This window comes from Bombyx mori, chromosome 6 (genome assembly GCF_030269925.1).
Source record: "Bombyx mori chromosome 6, ASM3026992v2".
Lineage (NCBI taxonomy): Eukaryota > Metazoa > Arthropoda > Insecta > Lepidoptera > Bombycidae > Bombyx > Bombyx mori.
The window spans coordinates 14,296,496-14,309,276 of NC_085112.1; positions in this window are offsets into that span (position 1 = coordinate 14,296,496).

The window sequence follows — 12,781 nt, forward strand, 5'->3', positions numbered from 1 at the left end:
CATCGTTCGATCAACATTTTCATATGGCACGTACTAACAGTTAAATTAAATTATGCAATCAACTCTAACAATGAACCTAAAACAAAAAGCCTTACAAAATAACAATAATAATAATAATTTAATAACTAAAATATATTTGAAGGGTGGGGCAGCCGTTGTGACTATACTGAGACCTTAGAACTATATCTCAAGCTGTGTGGCGCATTTACGTTGTAGATGTCTATGGGCTCCAGTAACCACTTAACACCAGGTGGGCTGTGAGCTCGTCCACACATCTAAGCAATAAAAAAAAATATTAAAAGGAGTCTGGCAGCGTTCTCCCTTTGAATAATTAGACTAATTCTTTGTCCAAACAAAGTAGCTGTCAACTCTTCAGTCTGTTGTGATGTCGAATAACCTTTTTGCTAATTCCTTAAGAGGCCTTATAGCGCTAGGACCCCACGGTAAAGATAAGAAAGAGTGTGACATAGAAAAAAAAATATAAGTCTACTATTTTTTAATACATACCAACCAATTTTATTAGCTCTAGTAGATTCATATAAACTAGAGGTCCCGCAGTAGTCGAAATTCGACTATAATTAATTGGAATTGTAACTTTGTACACTAATATGATTGTATTTTATACTTCTATAATCATAAATTTCGCCAAGGCTACTCTATAAAAAAATATTAATAAAGACAAACAATATTTAATCTATTCTCAATTTGACCACAGACGTCAAGAGCAAAAGTTTGACAATAAATAGTATGAATGCGTGTGTGCGTCAAATACATGGTATGTAGTGTGTGTAATGTTTTCTTTATTGATTTAATGTATCTTTTATACATTATTTTAAAAAAATATTATCATTGTGCACTTCTTCTCTATATTCTCTATAAGTGTGGAAAATTTCATACTCCTCCGTCCGCCCAATTTTCCTAAAAAGGGATACAAAGTTTTTGCTTCACATATTAATATATAGATAATTGCAGTAACAACACTGATTCTAAATAACCATTTAAAAGTTTCTAAAGCGAAACGCGAACAATCGCATTTGAAATTTAACACCTGATAAATATTTTACGATCGCGCTTCGTCTGATCTGCGAAGATCCCGGATTGTCCGGAACCGTGATTGAGAGGTCCGCGGGATTGAGCGAGATTTCTCAGGGTAAGAAAATGCTTGACTGTCTGCATAGCGAGATAAGCCGGGATACACCCGAGCACGCGGATTTACTATTCGAATTGTTTTACGGGTACTTTTTAAAACTCAGATTTTCGTTTCGTTCATGCAAGTGTTTTTGTTTTGAGCTTTGCATTGTTTGTATTTTATGTTCTGAATCATCATCATCATTTTTTCTTATCACCCTCTGCTGGGGTGTAGGGCTCGAATCAAATCCTTCCATTTACATCGGTCTTGGGCAGTCTCTTCTAGCTCCTTCCACGTCATTCCCAAGACCCCTAGCTCCTGCTCCACCGAGCGACGCCAAGTTGTTCTGGGACGGCCTCTCTTCCTTTTGCCAGACAATTAGCAGGTCAGTGACTTTCCAGGTCAGTGCTCTCTTTGATAGGTGGATATAGGGTTTTCTTAATATGTGACCAATCCTATATGTTATGAATAGTACGTATTTTTTTATAAGGAACAAATTAACTAAATAAAGATTACGAACGGTTTTAATTTCGTATAAAAACTAAATGCCTTGGTAATATTAAGTACCGTTGACGTCAAAAACATTTTCCGGCTTCAAACTGCTTAAGCTAAAGGAAAACTAAACTAGTACCTGAGATAAAACTAATCTCGGCTTCCTCGAGCTGACGTAGCGTTGCCGCCATATGTCGATCGTGGTAATGACTAGGTGGTTCAATAGTGTGACTTGTTTCCGGCTATGTTCCGACTATAATTTTTGTTTCCCTTTTTAACTAACTTTCTTATTTCTATCATATGCAATAACTCAAGCAAGTTGATACATCCGATGTCGTGGTTCGTTTGGAGTTCAGACCACGAAGAGGATTTAGATCATTCTGTGTTTTGCACCGTATGTAATTACGGAAGATTTTTATTTCTTTGTTATGTGAATGGGTGAGCGGTAAGTCTATCTGGTGCAAAGTGGTTAGTGAAGCTCGTGGAGATCGAAACGTGAATTCCGCCGCCAATCTTAAAGAGTAAGGTCGAAATAGAAGGTATAACTTAAGTATTTTAGGTATAAGGTCCAAAAAAAATTTTTTTTATTGCTTGGATGGGTGGACTAGCTCACAGCCCACCTGGTGTTAAATGTTTACTTGAGCCCATAGACATCTACCACGTAAATGCGTCACTCACCTGGAAATATAAGCTCTAAGGTCTCAGTACAGTTACAACGGCTGTCCCTCCTTTCAAACCGAAACGCATTACTGCCTCACGGCAGAAATATGCAGGTTGGTGGTATCTACCCGCGCGGACTCACAAGAGGTCCTACCACCAGTAAGAAAATCTCATTAGCGTGTACTACAAAGGCTCGTTCACTTTTCAAACGGGAATATATCTAATCAGTTTGAAGTGTAGGACAGCCTTAATCGAATAAAATGGGCGGCAGTTTTTACCATATGATGTCTATGGACCCTGTTCGTCAAAATAAGTGAGCTCACTAGCCCCAATAAAAAATATTTTAATGAACGAACGTTTTGTAGTTGGCAACGAAAACGCTTAGCGAAGCCAGCTTCCGCCTGAAGCGTTTAGATAAAACTGCTATTTACCTTGTACGTAGCTCGAAAATGAGATTTTTGAAATATATGACAGCACTAACGTATTCACTTTTTTTTATCTCAGTACCTATTTGCTGGTAGTTTGGTCCAAGAGAGAGCACTGAACTGGAAAGTATCTGGCAAATATCTCGGCCGTCCCAAAAACCACTTGGCGTCGCTAAGTAGATCGGGAACTGGACGTCTTCGGCATGACGTGGGGGGAGATTGACTGCCCAAGACCAATGCAAATGGAAAAATTTGATTCGAGCCCAACACCCCAGCAGAGATTAATAGGAAAGAAAGAACAAGAAAAACATTTGCTGATAGTCTTAGGGGTTATTTCAGCTTCGCGCGTATGAGTGGATGAATATTCAAGCAGCGTATCAATATTAGACGAAATGGCTTATTAGTTTCCGTCATGTACAGCTTAGATTCTAGCTTCGTTTCCAGAGATCGATCCTGCGATATTGAGTCAGTATTGTAAATCGTAAACGGCTATTAATGTGGGGTACTTAGGTAAGTAGTCCGGTGTGTACATAATTTCCAAAAATAGTGTATGGAAGCTCCGTTCTTGTTTATTTGACATTCCGAAAGCACGTAGCTGTGGATGAAGATATAGATAGTAATCTTTTTTTTATACCTTAGATGTGTGGACGAGCTCACAGCTCATTTGGCTGTCAAGTGGTTACTGGAGCCCATAGACATCCTCAACGTAAAGGCGCCACCCACCTTGAGATATAAGTTCTAAGGTCTAAGTATAGTTACAACGGTTACCCCACCCTTCAAACCGAAACGCATTACTGCTTCACGGCAGAAGTAGGCAGGATGGTGGTATCTACTGCGGACTCACAAGAGGTCCTACCACCAGTTAGTATTAGCTGTCACTATAAAAATATCATGCATGGATTCCCCAAAACATATAGCAGTCATTCTGCGTATTGAAAGATAATACTCAAATATTATTAATTGAATTACAATCGAGGGTCGTTTTCAAATTTTGGGCCAAAAGTGAGTTATTTGATTTAATTCTCATAACGTTAATGTTACCGTAATTATAAGTACAGTAAATTTGTTGTCATGACGTGACAACCACGTGGTCCTACAACAATATATTCGTAAAAATTGTTAAATTAGGAGTTATACATTAAAAACTACCCCAAATCTCATTCGTATCATTGGTTCGAAATTCAAATTCTAACTTGTTTGCTATTTTTCCTGTAATGCGTGTTGAAATTCGGCAATTTCATTTAATCATTATAATACAATAATATAGGAAAAGTAGCTGGATATTAGAACATTCTTAAAAAAGAAAAAAGTACGATTTCTAAGCTTTTAAAAAAAGTTCCTATTTAAATTGTCATCCGTGTTGGCGTTATCAAATGCGTAAAATGGAAAATATAAATTAATATTATATTATAATAATATTATGAATAAATGAGTGATTTACTTGATTGTGATGAAGCATTTTTTATTCTGAACATGCTTAAATACAAAAAAAAGGGAAAATTAGAGAAAGTTTAAATTCATGAAATCGTTACTTTTTTGGCCGCAAAATTGAAACCGACCCTCGAACGCAATCTCGCAAATCGGAACGGCAACTTAACCCACAACTAGATCCTTAACTTGTCTCTATTTGAAACAAATCAAGCTAGATTACTTGGTGTTAAGATAAGGTCAAGTCACGTAATACTTACTTAGTATTCTGTATTCAATTCAATTAATTAGTTGGCGCTGATGGTTCTCAAAGAGGCTCCGGTGTGTTCTGTCGTCTTAGTATTACGCAAGAAATTCAATTAGTTTTTTAGTTTGAACTAATCCGCTGCCCTTCAGTGCCAAGAGTCGTCACGTTTTCCATTTCTTTTTTCGTTAAATTATATTTAAGTCATGCATAATCTTTATAATTTAAAAAGACTGATCTGTATAAAAGGATTTTTTTATGCCAGTCTCCTTTCTGCTTTCATTTAATTATGATGAAACTTTGTACGGTCGATTTTAGTATTTTAAGAAAGGTTTTTGCTTTATTACCGTCAATATACGATATGTGATGCATGTAGATTCATTAAAAGGGCGTATTTCATATAATATAATCGATCGCCAAAGTGGGACTTGATCGGTTTTACATTCACATCAATTAAAAAATGTCTAACTGAGATATAAGATTGAAAAAAATAATTATTTAATAACAAAATTACTATATAACTTACTTGCTACTATATATGTACATAAAGAAGAAGGCATATCATTTGGTGGCCTTAACTGATAAAAAATTTAGGTGGACAACCGAAAAACAAACCCCACCTCAAGCTGATCAGTCACCTCCCTTAATATTTACAGTACCTACTATACATTACATACTATTAGTACTATCCTCCTTGTGTCGATAATCCTCAAGTTGAGGATTGTGATCTTAAGAGACTTTCTTGGAAAAATAGACATGGTGGGGTCCTGCGTCCTTCCACGGCATTACTTTTGGGTGAGATTTAGTTCTTCGAGGTCGCTGAAGCCTTATTTGGGTCCGACTGTTTTACGGTGAAAAGGTCAAACTCCACCTCAACCCCCTCTTTTCTAATCCGGGCTTGGGAACCAGCATCGGCAGAGTATTAGTTCTGTTACGCCAGTAAGAAAAACGCCATCTATCGCCGAATAGTCGAACGAATATCTAAAACACCTAGAACGCTCGAGAAGTACAACGCCATCTATTGTCAGATAGTGAAAACACAATACTCGAAATGTGTGGAATATTCTCCATAATTCTTGGCATGTGGTATCGGCTATAAAAACGTTGCAGAGATGGCACACTGTCAGTTAGTAATCGGAACTACTCGAAGCGAAACAGCGAACGTATCACCTGAAGCGAAGCGGAAGAAGCGAATTGAGAATTTTAAAGTGCTTGTGAAGTGTTTTAAGTGTTCTAAGTGTTGAATGCAGTGTTTAATTTGTACTTCGGTAGAATTTTAATTCATCTCGAACCCCAGCGCGTAACAGTTCTATAATTAGTGCTATTGATTGCTTTATATGATTCTTCTTCTTCCAGTGCCTCTTCAATCCTGAAGGTTGGCCGTTAGCTTCCTGTATTCATTTCTATCAGCAGCCAGCCGGAGCAGCTGTTTATGTTATTAAGCGCCTGGATTGCCTTCTTTGGTCTGGTAATGTATGTTTCAGTATTTTTGATTTCTTAGGAATAAATTCATTCTCATTATCTTCGGATTCGTCTTTCCCAGAGTCTACTAGATACTTATATGGCACGATCAAGTAAATAAAAATACCCAAATTGGAAGTATGAAACTCGCTATATAAGCCATGTACCCACCAAAACATCGAAGCGTGATCGTAGCCGACATCTGCCAAGTTTCCGAAGCCCGAGGAAGCCACAATTAACAATGCAAATTCGCGGTGTGAACGCTGCTCTGAATTTCATACATTGTATACATATAGTAATCGAGTTTTGTAACAAGAAAAACCACATGAGGTCCTTGCACCTCGTTAGCGCAGCTCTGAATACTCATCCGCGCTGAATAAGTTTGTTTCCTTCTTTGATCGAATTAGCCGTCTTGTAAGCTTGCTTCTTGTTGATTTGAGTGTTAAATTCTCGTTTTCAGAACTGAAATGTCTCCTTTTGAGGTGCCGCTGAAGGAAAATCCTCTTTAAGCGCAGGAGCGTAGAGGCGTTTTTTGCTAATTCAAAGTTCAGTTTTAGGTAGTCATTACGTAATGGAAGCTCAGGATCGTAGAATGAAAAGAGTTGATAGAAAAACTAACGAACAAATTATTTGTTGCTTTTCAGGTTTGCACACAGAATGTACTTAAAGCGCACCTTTTAATCTAATAAATAATTAAATTTTCCAATTTAAAGAGATTTCTGGGTGTCAGTAATGCTACCGTCCAATCTATCGCTTCGGAAAAGCAGTGCTGTATTTCTTTTTTAATATTGGGGCAGCTGTTGTACAATGTCATTGATTAACTCTGTAGACCACACTACTAAATCCTCAGTTGGCCGTAAGCATACTGCACTATTATAGTGCTTAAGGATCTATTTTTTCCCTACCTATGCTGATAGCGTTGAGAGGCTATATCAGCTTTTCCTTGACATGTAGGTGAGCTCACGGGGCTCAAACCGGGCGTTTTGCTAACACTGGCCCTAGCAAGAGCAATGCTTCGCAGAATCTACCACCGGATCGGAAACACGACCCACTGAGAAGATCCTGCGAGAAAGTCAGTGGGCTGTGTCTGTGGGTTAATTCACTCGTCGAACTTCGATGAGGATGATGACCGGTGCTTGTGGTACCTAAAAGCAGCGTTAATGGATCGGGACGGGATCTATGCGTCGCCAGACATCACACGTCATAACAAGAGCAGTAACCTACAAAGAGAGTGACAGAAAAATAAATGTTGTAAAATTCCCAATTTCAATACAAACATTATCACGCGAACGATAAATATTTTATTTTTATTTATGTATTCGTAAAATATTTATTGCGTTGGAAACCGTCACTGAATGCGGATCGGGCTGTAAAATGAAAACAGATTTATTGTTTTTCGTGCATTGTTTTTGTTCGGTGCTCATTTTAGAAGTAAACTGCAAAATTCAATATGAAACAATACCATCCGAAGATATCAGAGCTACCACTTATTCTCCTAAAAGTAATTGTTTTTTTATTAGAGTTGGTCAAATAAATTCATAGTTCAGACACTATAGTATAAATGGACGATCATTTCTATTGCTTAAGGGCATCCAGGCCTTCAAATCCGGATCAATACTCAACTTTAATAGTGTTACGTTTGGGCATGTAAATATTTTGCCTTAAGACTCCTATTTTTATCAATAGGTCATTGTAACCCACGTGGATTTAAAAATGTGTGGCAGCCTTTACAGTCTTTTTTTTATGAGTTTCAATAATGAATTAATACAAATTGAGCCACGGTTTCGCTTGCATTGTTCAAAAATATATTACTCCCGTTTCTTCGAATAACTTCTGACTTTATCCGTAATATCTTTCAGTCGTATCCAAGACTTGTACGCTGATACCAGATGATGGACCCTGCAGAGGGAACATTCGAATGTACTACTTCGACCCGGCGTCATTGAAGTGTAATATATTCTTGTGGGGTGGTTGCCAGGGCAATGGAAACAGGTTCAAGACCGAGGAAGAATGCATAGGCAAATGTCTTAGTAAGCCTAATGCTGGACGTAAGTAGCCGTTTTTGAAAAAATTTAAAAGTAATTCATTCAAAAGTAATGCACCGGTGTTCGAATCCCAGGCGGGTACCAATTTTTTAAATAATTATGTACTCAACAAATGTTCACGATTGACTTCCACGGTGAAGGAATAACATCGTGTAATAAAAATGAAACCTGCAAAATTATAATTTGCGTAATTATTGGTGGTAGGACCTCTTGTGAGTCCGCGCGGGTAGGTACCACCGCCCTGCCTATTTCTGCCGTGAAGCAGTAATGCGTTTCGGTCTGAAGGGTAGGTCAGCCGTTGTAACTATACTGAGATCTTTAGAACTTATATCTCGAGGTGGGTGGCGCATTTACGTTGTAGATGTATGGGCTATGGGCTCCAGTAACCACTTAACACCAGGTGGGTGTGAGCTCGTCCATCCATCTAAGCAATAAATAAAAAAAAAACTTTAGAATTATTTGTATTCTTTCTATTAGGGGCTATTTCAGTTAGGTTGTGACTGGTAGGTGAGCTCACGGGGCTCAACTTGAGAGAATGTCCTATCACTGGTCATAGCAAGAGCAGTGCTTCGCAGGGTCTATCACTGGATCTGAATCGCGACCCACTGAGAACACCAGGCGAGAAGTTCAGTAGGTTATGGATATTGGCGAAGATTTGCCGAAGGCCCTCCAGAGGAGGGTACCGGTACGCCGGCGTGGCCACACCGTGGTCGGACGTGTGGGTCTGTCAGTAATGGTAGACCCCACGTGGATGAGAAGTGAACCGGAGGGCACTCCCTTCCGGTCGCTGGTTGCCATGTCCCCGGCTGCCTCTTGGCGGCTACAGGGGAAGGCCCCCCAAAGGGGGGTACCGGTTTACCGGCGTGGCTTCGAAGAAGCACACAGCAATCCCTACCGAGTAGGGGACGGGGGCTGCTGCCTAGCAGGGGCCGTGAGGATGCGAACCTCTATAAAAAATGCCCCAATCCCAAGTTTTTGACACCTGACGATGGGATGAATGGCTGGAGGGAGTCTAGTCCCAAGGGTTGTCCCATACCGTAATCCCCACTTGGTGGGGGGCGGGGGCCGCTGCCTAGTAGGGGCCGCGAGGATGCAAACCTCTATAAAAAATGCCCTAATCCTAAGCCTGTGACGTGCCCGGTGATGGGATGAGTGGCTGGAGGGTGTCCAGTCGTGAGGGCCGTCCCAGGGGACCGACCCCTGGTTAAATAATAAAGGAATAAATAAATGATGGCAGACTTAACGGAAAAATTACCCCAGGAGGGTACCACTCTAGGTGGAGAATCCCTCCGTGCTTCCACCTCGGTGGGAGCATGCTGCCCCACGTATTCTGGGGGGGGCAAAGCATGCCACGATGAAGGGGGCTGTGCGACGGGCAGCGGAAAACCCGTCGAACTGAGGTGTGCCAGCGCTGGCTCGACGCGCTCTGCGCTCGTCAGCGACTGCGAGGCGGCTGGCCCGAAAGGGAAAGTCAGGCGGAAGAGGAAATCGAGGGGAGTTTCTTCCCGCGAAGGGAAGGGGGGGCTAACGTCGTCCTCTGACACGGATGCCCCACCGGAGAAAGTGGTGGTAGTCTCCGATTCGGCCTCTGCCGCGGAGGAGATGCCGCCCCCTAAAGGGAGACCCGCTCGGGGGAAGGGCGCACCGTCACCGGCGCCGTCATCGGCGTCGATGTCTGTCGCCTCGCTGGACGGGCGGACGACGGAAGAGGAGGAGGGCGGTCTTCGGGACCCTGCCTTGGTCATAGGCAGGGCCATGAAGACCGTCAAGTCGTATGCGGCGACCAGTGCCAAAACCAAAGCTGCTGGCCGCAGGCTGCGGGAAGTCGTCTCGCGAGTCTCGAAGGTTCTGCCTTCGGTTGCTTCCGCCAATGACCAGGTGGTGCAGCTGATGGCGGAGAATTTGAGGCTCCGAGCACAGTTACAGGCGCAGCAGCGGCCCGATGGCAAGGTTGCTGCTACCAAGCGGGTAGCCGCGACGAGGTCGTCGCCCGCGTTGCCACGTGCCGCTGGGTCGCGGACTCCTCCGGCATCTGTGCCGGCGGTGTCGCCGCTGGTCTCCGGGGTCCCTCGGGGTCCCTGTCCCTCAGCGGCGGCTGGCGACCCGTGGCCCGTGCTGCCACCATCGCGCGCGGTACAGCGGCATTCGCGTCTCCCGTCGCCGCGGTCTAGGGAGGCGACGGCCGTCGAGCGGCAGCAGGGATCCGCGGGGCCACGGATCGTGGGCCTGCCGGAACCGAATTGCTACAGCCTGGACGAGATTATCGATCGCACCGTCCAGGCTGTAATGGAAAGGCTGGGCGGCGGGCTGGCGGCTCTCGAAGCGAAACGTATTGTCGCTAGTGACGCTGAACGGCCTGCGTCTACACATGCCGCGGTGTCGGGTGCTGCAGTGACCCGCTCCACCCCCGTACAGGCTCCAGCCACTAGGGCGGGCCCGGGACGAGACAGAGCCAAGCGGGGGGGCGGCGCTAACGCGAAGTGCACATCGCAAGCGCCTCAACCCCGTCCGCTGCCCCCGCCCCCGTCTAACATGGACGAGGGGTGGAATGTGGTGGCCCGGCGGGGTGCCAAGAGGGCCGTACCGACAGCTCCCCAAGTGGGTGGAGCACCGGCCACTGCGGCGTCTCAGGCTGCTCCCCAACAGGGTCGAGCGCCTGTGGCCGCCAACAAGAAAAAGAAGACGAAGAAGAAGTCGTCGCGCGCGCCGCGGTCGGCGGCAGTGGTCTTAACGCTGCTGCCGGCCGCCGAGGCCAAGGGCGTGTCATACGGAGATGTAGTCTCCCGGGCGCGCGCGGCTATTGATCTGGACGAGATCGGGGCGGGGGAGGGCCTCCGCTGTAGGCTGACGGCGAATGGGGCCAAGCTGCTGGAGTGTCCCGGTGCCGATAGTTCCGGCATCGCGGAGCGTCTGGCGGCGAAGCTCCGTACGGTTCTGCCTGAGGAGGAGGTTCGAGTGCACAGGCCGGTCAAAATGGCTGAATTGAGAGTGACCGGCCTGGACGACTGCACCACTAAGGATGAGGTGGCGGCGGCTATTGCCGCCCGGGGCAACTGCGCCCTGGAGAATATAACTGTAGGCGAGCTGCGCCTCGGTTATACCGGGGCTGGCTCTGTTTGGGTGCGTTGCCCGGTAGAGGCGGCCACCTCCTTGGCTGCTCCTCCGCCCGGGAGACCGTCGGGGGAACCGGGCAGGTTGCGCGTGGGCTGGATAGCGGCCCGCGTGCGCCTTCTCGAACCACGCGCCTGGCGGTGCCTCAGATGCTTCAGCACTGGGCACTGCCTCGCAAAATGCGCGAGTGCGGTTGACCGCAGCGGATTGTGCTTTCGCTGTGGTCAGCCGGGACACAAGGCGGCCGTGTGCTCGGCTGCGCCGCATTGCTTATTATGTGCGGCGGCCGGGCGCAAGGCTGACCACCGGGCCGGGGGCAAGGCCTGCCCTCCGGCCAGCAAGAATGCTGAACGAAATCGGCGCCGCCAAGCTAAGCGGCGTCAAAAGAAGCGGTTGGCCGGGGGAGCACCGGCCGGCACTTTGTCCCCCGCTGAGGCGTTCGCGCCCGATAGCGGGGGCAATGGAGTAGGGGAGGGAGCGATGGATGTGGTTCAGCCTTAATGGATCACACCTATCGCTTCCTGCAGGGAAACTTGAACCACTCCGCTGGGGCTCAGGACATGTTGCTCCAGACCATGGCGGAGTGGTCAATTGACGTGGCTGTGGTCGCCGAGCCATACTTCGTTCCCCCAGCGGATGACTGTTGGTTTGGGGACGTTGATGGCTTGGCGGCCATACATATCAGAAGAACCGCGATGGTCCCCCCCCTGGCGATGGTGACCAGGGGCCCCGGGATCGTCGCGGTACAGTTAGAAAATATCGTCGTGATCGGGGTGTACTTTTCTCCGAATCGGCCTACCGTCGAGTTCGAGCGGTTCCTGGACGGGCTAGAGGTGATCGCTCGTCACCTCGCTCCCCGTTCAGTGATACTGGCGGGGGACTTCAATGCGAAGTCTGTCGCTTGGGGTTCCCCATTCACGGACGCTCGTGGTAGGCTGCTGGAGGAGTGGGCGGTCGCGGTCGGTCTCTGTATCGTTAATAGGGGCTCGATCGCGACTTGCGTGCGGTGGACGGGCGAGTCTATCGTGGACCTGACGTTCGCGAGCTCGCCCGTCGCACGGCGCATCCTCGGCTGGAGAGTGGTGGTGGGGGCGGAATCGTTGTCCGATCACCGGTATATCCGGTACGATCTTTCTGCCCCTGCGCCGACGCCGGCTGCAGGTGCCCGCGGGGTTGACCCCCCGCAGAGTGCATCCCGGTCATTCCCTAGGTGGGCACTGAAGCTCCTGAACAGGGAGCTCCTGGTGGAGGCCTCTATGGTGGCGGCGTGGGCGCCCAAGCGCCCACAACCTGTTGATGTGGAAACCGAGGCCGAATGGTTCCGGGGCGCGATGCACCGCATATGTGATGCTTCGATGCCCCGGGTCGGCTCTCGGCACTCTGGACGGCGACAGTCGCCCTGGTGGTCGCCTGAAATTGCAAGACTGCGTGCGGTCTCCATTCGGGCGAGCCGCCGGTGCACTAGACACCGCCGTCGCCGCCGCCTGCGGCGCGACGAGCCCGTCGCGTTCGCGGAGGAGGAAGCTCGGCTGCACCGCGAATATCGCGCTGCGAAGGACGCCCTGCGGCTGGCCATCAGGCGGGCCAAGGAGCAGAACATGGAGAGACTCTTGGAGGCGCTCGAGGCGGATCCGTGGGGGAGCCCATACAAATTGGTACGCGGCAAGTTGCGCCCGTGGGCCCCCTCTATGACTGAGCGTCTCCAGCCCCAGCAGCTGCGGGACATCGTTTCGGCGTTGTTCCCGCAGGAGCGGGAGGGTTTTGTCCCTCCCGCTATGGGCGGGCC